We start from the raw sequence: 12160 nt of genomic DNA, 5'->3' as shown, positions 1-12160 counted from the left end.
AATACATTAATTACACTAAATGTCAACAGATTAAAACTATCTATTAAAAACAGACACAGATTAGAATTAGGAAGCAAACTCAGATATATGCTGTTCTCAAGAAATACAATTAAAATAATAATAATGAGAAGGAAAAGACAAAGAAAATGAGAAAGAAGGGGAAGAGAAAGGGATAGACAAAGCAATTCCAGGTACCTAAACTAGAAAGAAAATAAAAATGTTAAAATTATTTTCTAACAAGGTGGGGTTTACAATTCGAAGTTCTAAAGTGGGATGAGGGACAATATACATATTACAAATACAAATGAGAAAGAAGATACAATAGATGTAAATATATATGAAGCAGTATAACAGCTAAAGATAAAACAAAAAGTATTAGACTGTAAGAGTTAGAAATATATAATCCAGAAAACTGAAAAATGTTTGTATATTTTATTCATCACATCCTAGCATTACACAGAAGTAACAGAGAAGATGGAAAATGGCTGTTCTGTAAGAACTGGGGTTTTTGAGAGAACATCAGGGAACCTCAGTTGTGTTGATACAAGCCATTAAGGACCATTCTACTTTTTCAAATTGCAATAACATATTTGATAAAGCTAAATACTAATTTTCCTCTATGTCTGTGAAATAACAGTTTCTTAGTATAAAGGGAGGATAGTTGGAGGCTGTTGGAGAGTGAGTATTAAGACTCATGTCATCTTCCTTTTCCCTGACGGGATTAACTTTTTAACTTTTTTACATTCATACTTAATTGTAAATCAATATAAAAGACTTTATAAAAGAAAATAACTAAAATTACTAACATCTCATTAAAGTTTATATTAAATTTATTTCAAATGAGATATAATGGTTAAAATCATATTACATTTATGACAAACCATTAAAGAGATCTATTTTCAAGAGAAAAAAGTGTTCCCCTTCCTTGGTAAGAAAAATATACAAATTCTTTCATTTTAAAACTGTGTTTTATATTTGCCTTAAGTTTTCATTTGTGTGGCCAGGTTCTTAAAATCTGTGTAGGCATTAATAAAATTCTGTGCCTGAGTCTCCTCATTGCATGCTACTTTAGCAGTGATTCTTTTTAAGAAACAGTATTTTCCAGAAGTAAACTAAGTTGCTACAATATAGATGGACTGACAGAAGACCTAGACATCATTGGTCTTTTTTGCCAGGCATATTTTAATTAAAAACTTTAAAACATTCTTTTAATGAGATATGGAGATGAATTCATGGGATTTTAATGTGATTCTTATTTCCCTTTATGACTTCCTTTTCCAAAATTCTTCTGTTTTACATAATCACTTAAAAATTGTAATTGTATTAGATTTAAAACTGATTTAATGAGGAGGTTACTTGGAATTATGTTAAATTGGAGAAAATTACCATATTTTTAACACTATTACTATCAAGAACTTTCTGTATTTTGTATGAATCAAATCTGGTTTTATACTACTTAGCAAATTTGATAATGTTCTCTGTACATTATTCACATATTTTTGTTTATTTAATTTCCATTTCTTTCTTTTTTTTTAAATATTTTATTTATTTATTTTTAGGGAGGGAAGGGAGGGAGTGGAAGAGAGAAAGAGAGAGAGAGAGAAAGATCAATGTGCGGTTGCTGGGGGTTATGGCCTGCAACCCAGGAATGTACCCTGGCTGGGAATCGAACCTGGGACACTTTGGTTCCCAGCCCACGCTCAATCCACTGAGCTACGCCAGCCAGGGCTTTTAATTTCTATTTCTAAGTTACCTTTTAAATGTATTTTGTAAATTGTTATTGCTACTTTTTAAGATATATTTGGAATTTTAAATTTAGTTTTTGTGTCTATTTCCTTAATGAACTTGTTTTTAAATCTAGTTGTATTTTAGTATATTTCCTTAGGTTTTTGAGATAGAGCATCCATCTTAAACATAATAATTCTATTATTCTGTTAACCAAATTTGTATCTATTATTTATGTTTCTTGTCTTACTGCTTTGGATAGAATGAGGTTAAATAGCAATTAGTACAGATGACATTACTATGAGACTTAAAAGAATATTATTGAGAAGGCCTCTAATGTTTGCCCATTAATATGTAGTTGTATGCTCATTTAAAGCAGATATTCTGTAGCACTGTTATTTTAATGAGTCTTTCTTAGGATGGTGGTCAGGCTTTGCCAAATATCTTTGTGCATTTTTCAAGATAGTCATGTAATTTTTTCATCTAGAGTCTATTTGTTCAATGATTTATACAAAAACATATTTGCATTTTTTGGGAAAAACTCTATTTGGCTGTTGTGGATTAATTTTTAATACATTATTAAATTCAATTTGTGGTATTTCATTGTTATTACATATAACATGTTTTATTCTACATATTTTTTCTTTTTGCTACTTTTGTCTGTTTTTAATATTGGAAGAATACATAACATTCAATTCAACTATATATTCTGAAAGAGATTATAAAAACTTAGTCAATATTTAATACTGTATGAATTCACCAATAGAATTGCATGGACAAGATATTGTTTTAGTGATAAATTCTTTCTTAAATTTTCTAGTTTCCTATTGGCATTGGTCTGATTTGATTTTCTGATTATTGAAATATTAATGGGAATTTTAATTTTGTCAGAAAATTCACTATATTAAGATATAAAATATATTAACATAAGTTCATGGACACTAGTATTTTATAACCTTAATAACTCCTGTTGTTTTCTCATTTTAAAATATTTATTAATTAATTTTTTAGATAGAGGAGAAAGGTGGGAGAGATAGGGAGAGAAACAGAAATGTGAGAGAGAAACATTGATCAGTTGCCTCATATGGGCACTCCAACTGGGACCAAACATACAACCTAGGTATGTGCACCAGAATCAAACCAGTGACCTTTCACTTTGCTGGATGATGCCCAACCAACTGAGCCACACCAGCCAGAGCTCTTTTCTCATTTGTTTAAATTTCAATGTGGTCTTTTACAAAGATGTTAAAATAGATTTTAGAAATAGTATATAAATATATTACCTTTATTACATTATTATTAACTTGCTTAAATAATTTTACAGCCTTATCTTACTATTTACTTATATTTGCATTAACTTCTGAACTTACTGTATCATAATATAATAATATGGTCATATGTTTTCTATTCTTTTAATTCAGTGAGTTTCTTTCTTTGTGGTCAATAAGTCATAAATTTTAATGAGTGTTTAATATAACTGAGAAGTTGTGTATTCTCTGGTAAAAGATGTGTATGTACACTTATTATCAATTAAGCTTTATTGTCTATATTATTTTATTTATTTTTGTATATTTTTCCATGTATTTTGTCTTCTTTATTTGATGATTATATGGTTTTTAAAACTGCTATAATTTTTTTCTTATATGACAAATATTCCTTAAATAATATTATTCAGACTATCTCCTTCTAAGAGAACATAGTTACTTTAATAATGCCTACTGGGAATATAGTATAAAGCCAAACCCAGACAATAAGGGTTGGAAAGGTAGAAAGGCCAGAATAAGCCACACTAATACCTTCTGCATTAAAATATAAATAGCATCAATTCAATTAGTATAAATGCCCAGAAAAGGTAGTTTTTTAAAAAATTATAAAAATAAATACAAATTTAAAATGGAAAGTTGCAAAATTAGTATTTTACTCTGCCCTAAAATTAATTTCTTAGTGGGAATAATTAAAATGGTATGTATATTTTAGAATTTATTAAAATAAAAATTCAAATTGAAATGCATAAAAATATTTAACGTGTTTTATGCTTATATTCCACAATTTGAATCACTACTTTTCTACTCAAAAGTTATGTTAAATATTTTATGAGGATTCATTTTCCTGATAAAAAGTTATTACCAATTTTCAATAATTTCAGAACATATTTAAGAGGAATAACATTTTAAAAATGAGAAAATAATGTTGAAAATAGATGTATGCTTAATCTTTAGTACCATAGAGTAAAGAGATGATGTTAAAAAAACTGAATAGTGACCTACAAAAGAATGGGACTGGATGACTACCCTACAGCCACACACAAAAATTAACTCAAAGAGGATTAGACTTGAACATAAGACCTGAAACCATAAAACTCAAAGAAAACATAGGTGAAAACCATAAGCTCCTGGACATAGGTATCAGTGAATTTTTTAAATTGCTCACCAAAAGTAACAGCACCAAAAGCAAAAATAAACAAGTGGGGCTACAGCAAACTTTAAAGCTTCTGTACAGCAAAGGAAATCAAAAAATAAAAAGGTAAACTATCAAATTGAAGAAAATTTTTGCAAATCATATACCTAATAAGGGGTTAATATCTAAAATACATAAAGAATTCACTGAACTCAATAGCCAAAAAAACAACTGAATTTAAAAATGGGCATAAGATCCAAATAGACATTTTTTCTGATGATAATACACAGATGGCCCACAGGTACATAAAAATATGCCCAACATCATTAATCAAGAGCAAAATGCAAATCAAAACTACAAAGAAATATCACCTCACACCGGTTACAATGGCTATTATTGAAAAGGCAAGAAATAACAAGTGTTGGAGAAAATGTGGAGAAAAGGGAATCTGTGTACACTGTTGGTAGAAATGTAAATTGGTGTAATGGCTATGGAAAACAATATGGAAGTTCCACAAAAAATTATAATTACAGCTAGCATATGATCCAGCAATTCTACTTCTGATTATTTATCTGAAGAGAGTAAAAATACAAACTAAAAAAGATATATGCATAGTCAAGTTCTCTGCAGCACTATTTGTAATAGCAGAAATATGGAAGCAGCCTAAGTATCCATCAATGGATGAATGGGTAAAGACGTTGTGATATACATAATGAAATATTATTCAGCTATAAGAACAAAAGAAATTTTGCTATTTGTGAAAACAAGAATGGACTTTGTGGCTCTTTGCTCCTCCTGTTTGACAGATAGCTGTGTCTTCCTGGGCAGTGCCAGCCTCAACCCTGAGACATGATGGTGAAGGTTGGAGTGAACAGATTTGGCCATACTGGGTGCCTGGTCAGGGCTGCTTTTTACTCTGGCAAAATGGATGTTGTCACCATCAGTGATCCTTTCATTGACCTCAACTACATGGCCTACATGTTCCAGTATGATTCTATTCATGGCAAGTTCAAAGGCACAGACAAGGCTGAGAATGGGAAGCTTGTTATCAATGGAAAGTCCATCTCCATCTTCCAGGAGCGAGGTCCCACAAACATCTAATGGGTTCATGCTGGTGCTAAATATGTTGTAGAGTCCACTAGTGTCTTCACTGCCATGGAGAAGGCTGGGGCTCACCTGAAGCGGGGAGGCAGGAGGGTCATCATCTTTGCCCCTTGTAAGGATGCCCCCACGTTTGTGATGACAAGTATGACAATTCCATGAAAATTGTCAGCGATGCCTCCTGTACCTCCAGCTGCTTGCCCCTTCTGGCCAAGGTCATCCATGACAACTTTGACATTGTGGAGGGACTCATGACCACAGTCCACTTCATCACTGCCACTCAGAAGACCATGGACAGGCCCTCTGGCAAGCTGTGGTGTGATGGCCAAGGTGCTGCCCCACTGGCACCGCTAAGGCTGTGGGCAAGGTCATCCCTGAGCTGAATGGGAAGTTCACTGGCATGGCCTTCCCTGTCCCCACCCCCAGTGTGTCAGTTGTGGATCTGACCTGCCACCTAGAGAAAGCTGCCAAATATGATGACATCAAGAAGGTAGTGAAGCAGGCATCAGAGAAACCCCTTAAGGGCATCCTGGGCTATACTGGAGATGAGGTTGTCTCCTGAGACTTTAATAGTCAAAACCAATGTTCCATCTTTGATGCTGGGACTACATTGCCCTCAGTGACCACTTTGTCAAGCTCATTTCCTAGTATCACAATGAATTTGGCTATAGCAACATGGTGGTAGACCTTAAGGTCCATATGATGTCCAAGGTGTAAGAGCCCCCTGGACCACCAGTCCCAGATACAGGAAGAAAGACCCTCAGTGGCTGGGGAGTCCTTGCCCTAAATTGATCCCCTAACACACTGAGAATCTCCTGACTTGCAGTTTTCATCTGAGAACCCCTGAAGAGGGGAGGGGCTTAGGGAGCCCTGCCTTGTCATGCACCATCAATAAAGTTCTCTGTACCCAGCCAAAAAAAAAAGAAAAAAAAAGAATGGACTTTGTGGGCATTATGCTAAGTGAAATAAGTCAGACAGAGAAAGACAAATACCATGTGACCTCTTGTATGTGGAATATAAAAAACAAACAATAAATAAAATGAAACAAACCAAGCTCATAGATACAGAGAACAAATTAGTGGTTGCCATAACAAGCAGGGAGTAATAGGTGAGAAAAATAAATGAAGGAGTGAAAAGGTAAAAAAATAAAAACTTTTTTAAAAAAGATTTTATTTATTTATTTTTTAGAGAGGAAAGGGAGGAAGAGAGAGAGAGAGAGAGAGACATCAATGTGTGATTGCTGGGGGTTATGGCCTGCAACCCAGGCATGTACCCTGGCTGGGAATCGAACCTGCGACACTTTGGTTCGCAGCCCACGCTCAATCCACTGAGCTATGACAGCCAGGGCTAAAGTAAAAACTTTTTTAAAAAACTCACGAATTTTTCTTTATACAATTGCCAAACCCTTATTCTATTCTTTGAGACTCTCCCTTAAGTATTAAAATGGGAAAATAAACCAATTTTCATGGCTTAGTTAATATTATTTTTAGAGGAAAAAGTTTACTAACTTAGTGGAACAAATTATCCCATAGGCTAAGAACATAATTCAAAATTACTGTTATTATAGAAATTTCTTATAATTGCCATTTCTTTTCTTTCTTTCTTTCTTTCTTTCTTTCTTTCTTTCTTTCTTTCTTTCTTTCTTTCTTTCTTTCTTTCTTTTTTTTGATGTAAAGTAAAGCAGTTTATTTGCAGATGCCAGACATCTGGAAAATGGGGGACTCAGGTCTCTCAAAGCCCATCTCCATCTCTCAGTGAAAGCAGAAGTTTTTTATAAGGAGGGAGAGGGGAACAGAACAAAGAGATCCAGGGAGAGGGTTGAAAAGTTCTCTATGTGCATACTAGCACACTCCATCTGATAAGGCAAGTGATGGTCCTGTGTGTGTCATCCTGGCTCCATGGCTGAAGGCCAGGAAATCTCCCAGAGCTGGGATGCTTGAAGGCTGGAGTCTATCTTTTGAAACTAGATTCTAGGATTCTTATACAAACATGCTGTTCATCTACAAGCTACATATTAGTTGGAGTCAGCACTTACAGAAACAATGTCAAAAGAATGGCAGGGTGGGTTACAATTTCCCACTGTTACATTTTTTCCACTGTGGCAATAAGGAGAGTGACACCCTCTATAATCCTTCTGGGTGGGTGAGGCAGAGGTGAAGCTCAAAACAAGACAAATAAATGCCCTCCTGATACACACTCAACTTGAAAGGATATACTTGCATACTCAGCTTACTAACACTTGAGGGCAGAGTTTTGGCCCATACATACTTTCTATATGAACTTGTACTCCAAATTCAACCTCTGAAGCCATGAATTTTTGTTATTTTACCCTTGAATTAGCTACACTATGGCAGTTATGGAGAGTGTCAATATTTAGTCTTGGTTAATTTTCACATTAATAAACTGGAATGTGATATACCATTTAGAAAAGATAGAGGTAGGATACCAACACCTTGACCCATAAATCCTTTTGCCCTGCCCAGTATGTATTCGCCACACGGCATGGGACAGGAGGGGGTACGAAGGTAGAGGAAACAGGTGGGTCTTTTTAGTATTTTTCCATGGGAGCACATATTTTATAGATGAGTTACAACAGCCAGGAAACAACACATTTTGTTTTACCTGTACTGATTTGTTTATTATCGTCTTTTCCAGAATGGCTGGTCCAGTTTGAAGCAGAGGTGGGCTCTCTGCCAGAGATGGCCATTTATTTTCTTAAAGGAACATTTTAGTTAATGCCTTATTAGATTATTGTTATACAGTTCTGGATATATATATATAGGATACAGCTTGATCCACTTTAGAGGAAGAAAAAGAAATATTGATAGGGTGACTACATAATGAAAATTCATTTTCACTGTGAACACCTTACCCACTGGAGAGTACTAGGCCTCTGAAAAGCTCTGTGCCTCTTGCTTTTACTCTCAATTTCAGCTCTGCTGCATAGGTTCTGTGCAGTCTTTGACAAACTTTGCACAGGTTAACTTGACTCTACCTTGCCTTATTTGCATCCCCTGAACCTTTCACCTCCTGACCTACAGATGCTCAGCTGGGAAGCCTGCATGAATTGCTTGATCCTTATGCACTAGGAAATGTGGGAAAGTTAACAACCCATAGGGCAATACTTTATCAATGAAAGACAAGAGCTAGTAGACAGATAAATGCTTCCTTTATTTGTCCCCTTGGCTGAAGCCAATGTCATATAACCATCTTTACATTGTTTTTTGCTCCTTTCCGCACTCTAGCTCCAGGACATTCCAAAATAAACCACTTTCTGATTATTGACAGAGAGAGAGAAGAATGTTGAAAATAGAGACATGCCTAATCTTTAGTATCCTAGAATAATGCGATGACAATTTGAGTTCTATCTCTGAAAGAAAAGATCTTTTTCTTGATCGTCTTTCCATCTTGTACTAATTTCCTCTTGGTCTCAGTGGGTGATGTTAAAATTTTTGTTGGAAGATAGATTTAGTTGTGCCACAAAGTAAAAGTCTGCTTATTTGGTTACAATTTGATGCTGACCAAATGTTCTTTTGAAAAGTAATTCTCACATCTGCCAACTAAATTCTATCATACATCAAATTAGATGTTATGACTATTTCTTGCTGTCTGTATTATGAAAACTCTTGAATGATAATTAACTATGATTATACAGAATATATACTTTTAGATGGAGAGCCTATTTTTCTTAATCTATGATAGATTTGTAATATGTTATTATGCTAATTATGAAGAATTTTAGAGTTTTTAAAAAATTAACTGTTGTTGTCACTTCTCCCTGGGCACACAAAATTACACTTTGCAATACCTTGCAGTCAGGTAGGACTATGTAATTAGTTCTGGCCAATAAAAGGTATGTTAACATGATGTGTGCCACTACTAGAGTAATTAAATTAAAAGCCTGTGAGTGATTAGCTAGTGTCTTCCGTTCCTTGCCTGTGGTGGTTGTAGACATTATAAACTGAGATGTAGAATCTCAGGATTAAATTATTTGAGTCACAGCATAGTGGACAGATGCCCTGGGGAAGTGGCCTGAACCCAAATAAACTTTACATATATGAAGAATAAATGTTTTTGTCTTAAACTACTGAGATTTTGGGGTTATTTTTTATTGCAGCACATTTCCTTCTGACAAATGCATCAAGAAACCTTGGGGTATTTACTTACCAGTAGGGAGTCTGTGAATGTATGCTCACACTCACACCTAATTTCATCAGTCCCACTTTTTGCAAAGTACTTCTCAATATATATGTTATAACAATAATTTTTTCATATATATTACATTTATTTAAATACAGTTTACATGAACATTTCTATTCAATTCACTGTTGTCAAATATTTAAGTGCATGGTGGCAATTATATTTAACCCAGAAATGGTGAACTCATCCATTTCTTTTGTAGCACTTGTCTCAGCACATGATTGATTATGTGAAATGTGCTCCACCCATTGAATTTTGTTGTTATATTTTGTACTTGTCACACAGAATGCTTTAACATGAAATATTTATGTCTCCTGAGGAGCCTTAAATATGCACCTCTGAATTTGAAGTAGACAATGGTGGTAGTAAATATTTATTAATTGTAAAGCATGACAACAAAATTTATGAGATGGACTACATGGATATGGAATTTCCATACTGAATGCCAATGTGCACATTGATGTGTCATGGACAATAAGGCTGACAAGTCTGAAAATGATTGTGAGCTCTTTTGAGGAAAGAATGCTGTAAATATATAGAAAGTCATTACTTAGCATTTGTTTTTTTATTTTTTATCAAAATTTATGAGCGTGAAGAAGTAAAGGTCTCTCCATTGCACTCTCTCCTTTTGTGTCTATGAAATTATTCTCACAGATTTAACTATTATTTATTTAGCAGTTACTCTATGCCCAGTACTATTCCAGGTGATCAGGCAGGGCATGTTAAAACACACAATTTTCTTGCTTTCATGGAACTTATACTCTAATAGAAATAATCAGCAAGATAAACACATGTGATGATTTCAGAGAGGAATGATCAAAGAATATCTCTTAGAGAAGGTGTTTTCTTCAGTCCTCTATTTTCTTGTTTTATTGAGAAATAATTGACATACATCAATGTATAAGTTTAAGGTGTACAAAGAGGTGATTTGAACTGAAATGTGAATGATAAGATCCAGCCCCCGTAAAAATCTGATTTTTAAAAATCTATTTTGGAGTACATGGAAATCTAAGTAAAACTATGAGTATCAGCTGACACTTTTTGGTTTAAACTATCTATGTGGAGGCACTACCTTACACTATTATCTTTTTCTTTGAGATCAGGAGACTGAAAATGTGCTCCAGCAGCTATTCTTGTAATAATTTCCAATTTTAGAAGCAGGGATCGTCAAGTGTATGGATCAGACCATTTATTCTGTGCAGTCCCCTCCATCTTCCAAAGAATACATTAGTGTGTCAAGCTTGACATCTATATATTATTCAGTTTTTTTCTGATATAGTTGTCATTTTTCTTACAATTTTTCTTAATCATATGGAATATGGCAAAGCCTTCCAAATGCCCACCCACATCCAATGGCTCTGCTTCAATTCATTTTCCACACAGCAACTAAATTAAATCTTTTTAAAAATGTCTATCTTGTCACCACCTCAATACCCCTTACACACATATCTGACATTCTCCATTAGCTTCTTTTTGCTCTTCGAATGAAATTGCCAGATCTTAATGGTCCCAGAGACCCTGGGCATCAGTCCCTACACATCCCTAACTCTCTTGGTTCCTCTACTTTAGAGCATAGGAATTGGACAACTTTCTTGCATGTATCATGTTCCATTCTTCCTCAGATCTTTGTATATGTATACTCCATCTGAAATGTTTTTTTTTTAAGATTTTATTTATTTATTTTTAGAGAGGGAAGGGAGGGAGAGAGAGAGAGAGAGAGAGAGAGAGAGAGAAACATCAATGTGCGGTTGCTGGGAGTAATGGCCTGCAACCCACGCATGTGCCCAGACTGGGAATTGAACCTGCGACACTTTGGTTTGCAGCCCGCGCTCAATCCACTGAGCTACGCCAGCCAGGGCTGAAATGTTCTTTTTTAACAAAATGATTTATTTATTTATGTTTAGAGGTGGAAGAAGGGAGGGAGAGAGGGAGAGAAACATCAATGCACAGGAGATACATCGGTTGATATTTAGCATCTTACACATCCCCAAATGGGGACTTGGCCTGCACCCCTGACCTGGCCTGACTGGCAATAAACCAGCAACCTTTCAATTTTCAGGTTGGCAGTGCTCAATCCACTGAGCCATACCAGCCAGGCCTGAAATGTTCTTAACTCACTTCATATCTTAATTTTCTAAAATAGTTTTCAAATTCTGAATTATTTTAAACATTAGAAAAACACATAGAATATTATTGTCTTGACGTTGTTTAACAAGTTAAATATTTGCGAACTTTATTTCAGAATTATTTTACACATTGAGTGCATTACAGAAACATTGTAAGTGACATGTGTAGCTATTCTTTCACTGTCTCCTTCATAGTTCCAAATCAACCACTATATTGAATCTGGTATATTTCCATTAATAATTTTACACTAAAACTTTCCCTTGCTATATAATTACAACCTTTATCTGAATTTGTGTAATATAAGTCGGGGTAGAGGGTTAGGGAGAAAAAGAATATCAAGTGATCTGAATCTATTTGGTTCTAGAATTTGAAGTGGGAAATAACAACAATTGAGACAGAGAGAAATTTATACAAAAATTTACCTGAATTCATCAGTGTCTATGTTTAAACAGAGTTCAGATAGTGAGAAGACTGTGAGTGTGTGGGTGCTCATGGCCATTTGTGTGTGTATATTTTTGTCTATTTTTTAAAATTCATATAAACGGAAGTATATGGCTCACATAATTTCTCTTTAGCAACATCATGTTTTTTGTAGACTTGTCCATGTTGA

The 12160-nt window shown here is 34.4% G+C and overlaps 1 pseudogene; it reads left to right on the top strand.

The window, feature by feature from the left end:
• The first annotated feature begins 4974 nt into the window (after nucleotides 1-4974).
• On the top strand, nucleotides 4975-5940 carry LOC123818041 (annotated as a pseudogene).
• Nucleotides 5941-12160: the final 6220 nt, after the last annotated feature.

The sequence above is a fragment of the Phyllostomus hastatus genome, unplaced genomic scaffold, assembly GCF_019186645.2.
Source record: "Phyllostomus hastatus isolate PE091 unplaced genomic scaffold, TTU_PhHast_1.1 phas_contig_254, whole genome shotgun sequence".
Lineage (NCBI taxonomy): Eukaryota > Metazoa > Chordata > Mammalia > Chiroptera > Phyllostomidae > Phyllostomus > Phyllostomus hastatus.
Note: the sequence above shows the minus strand (reverse complement) of the source record. Positions and strands in the feature narration are given on the sequence as shown.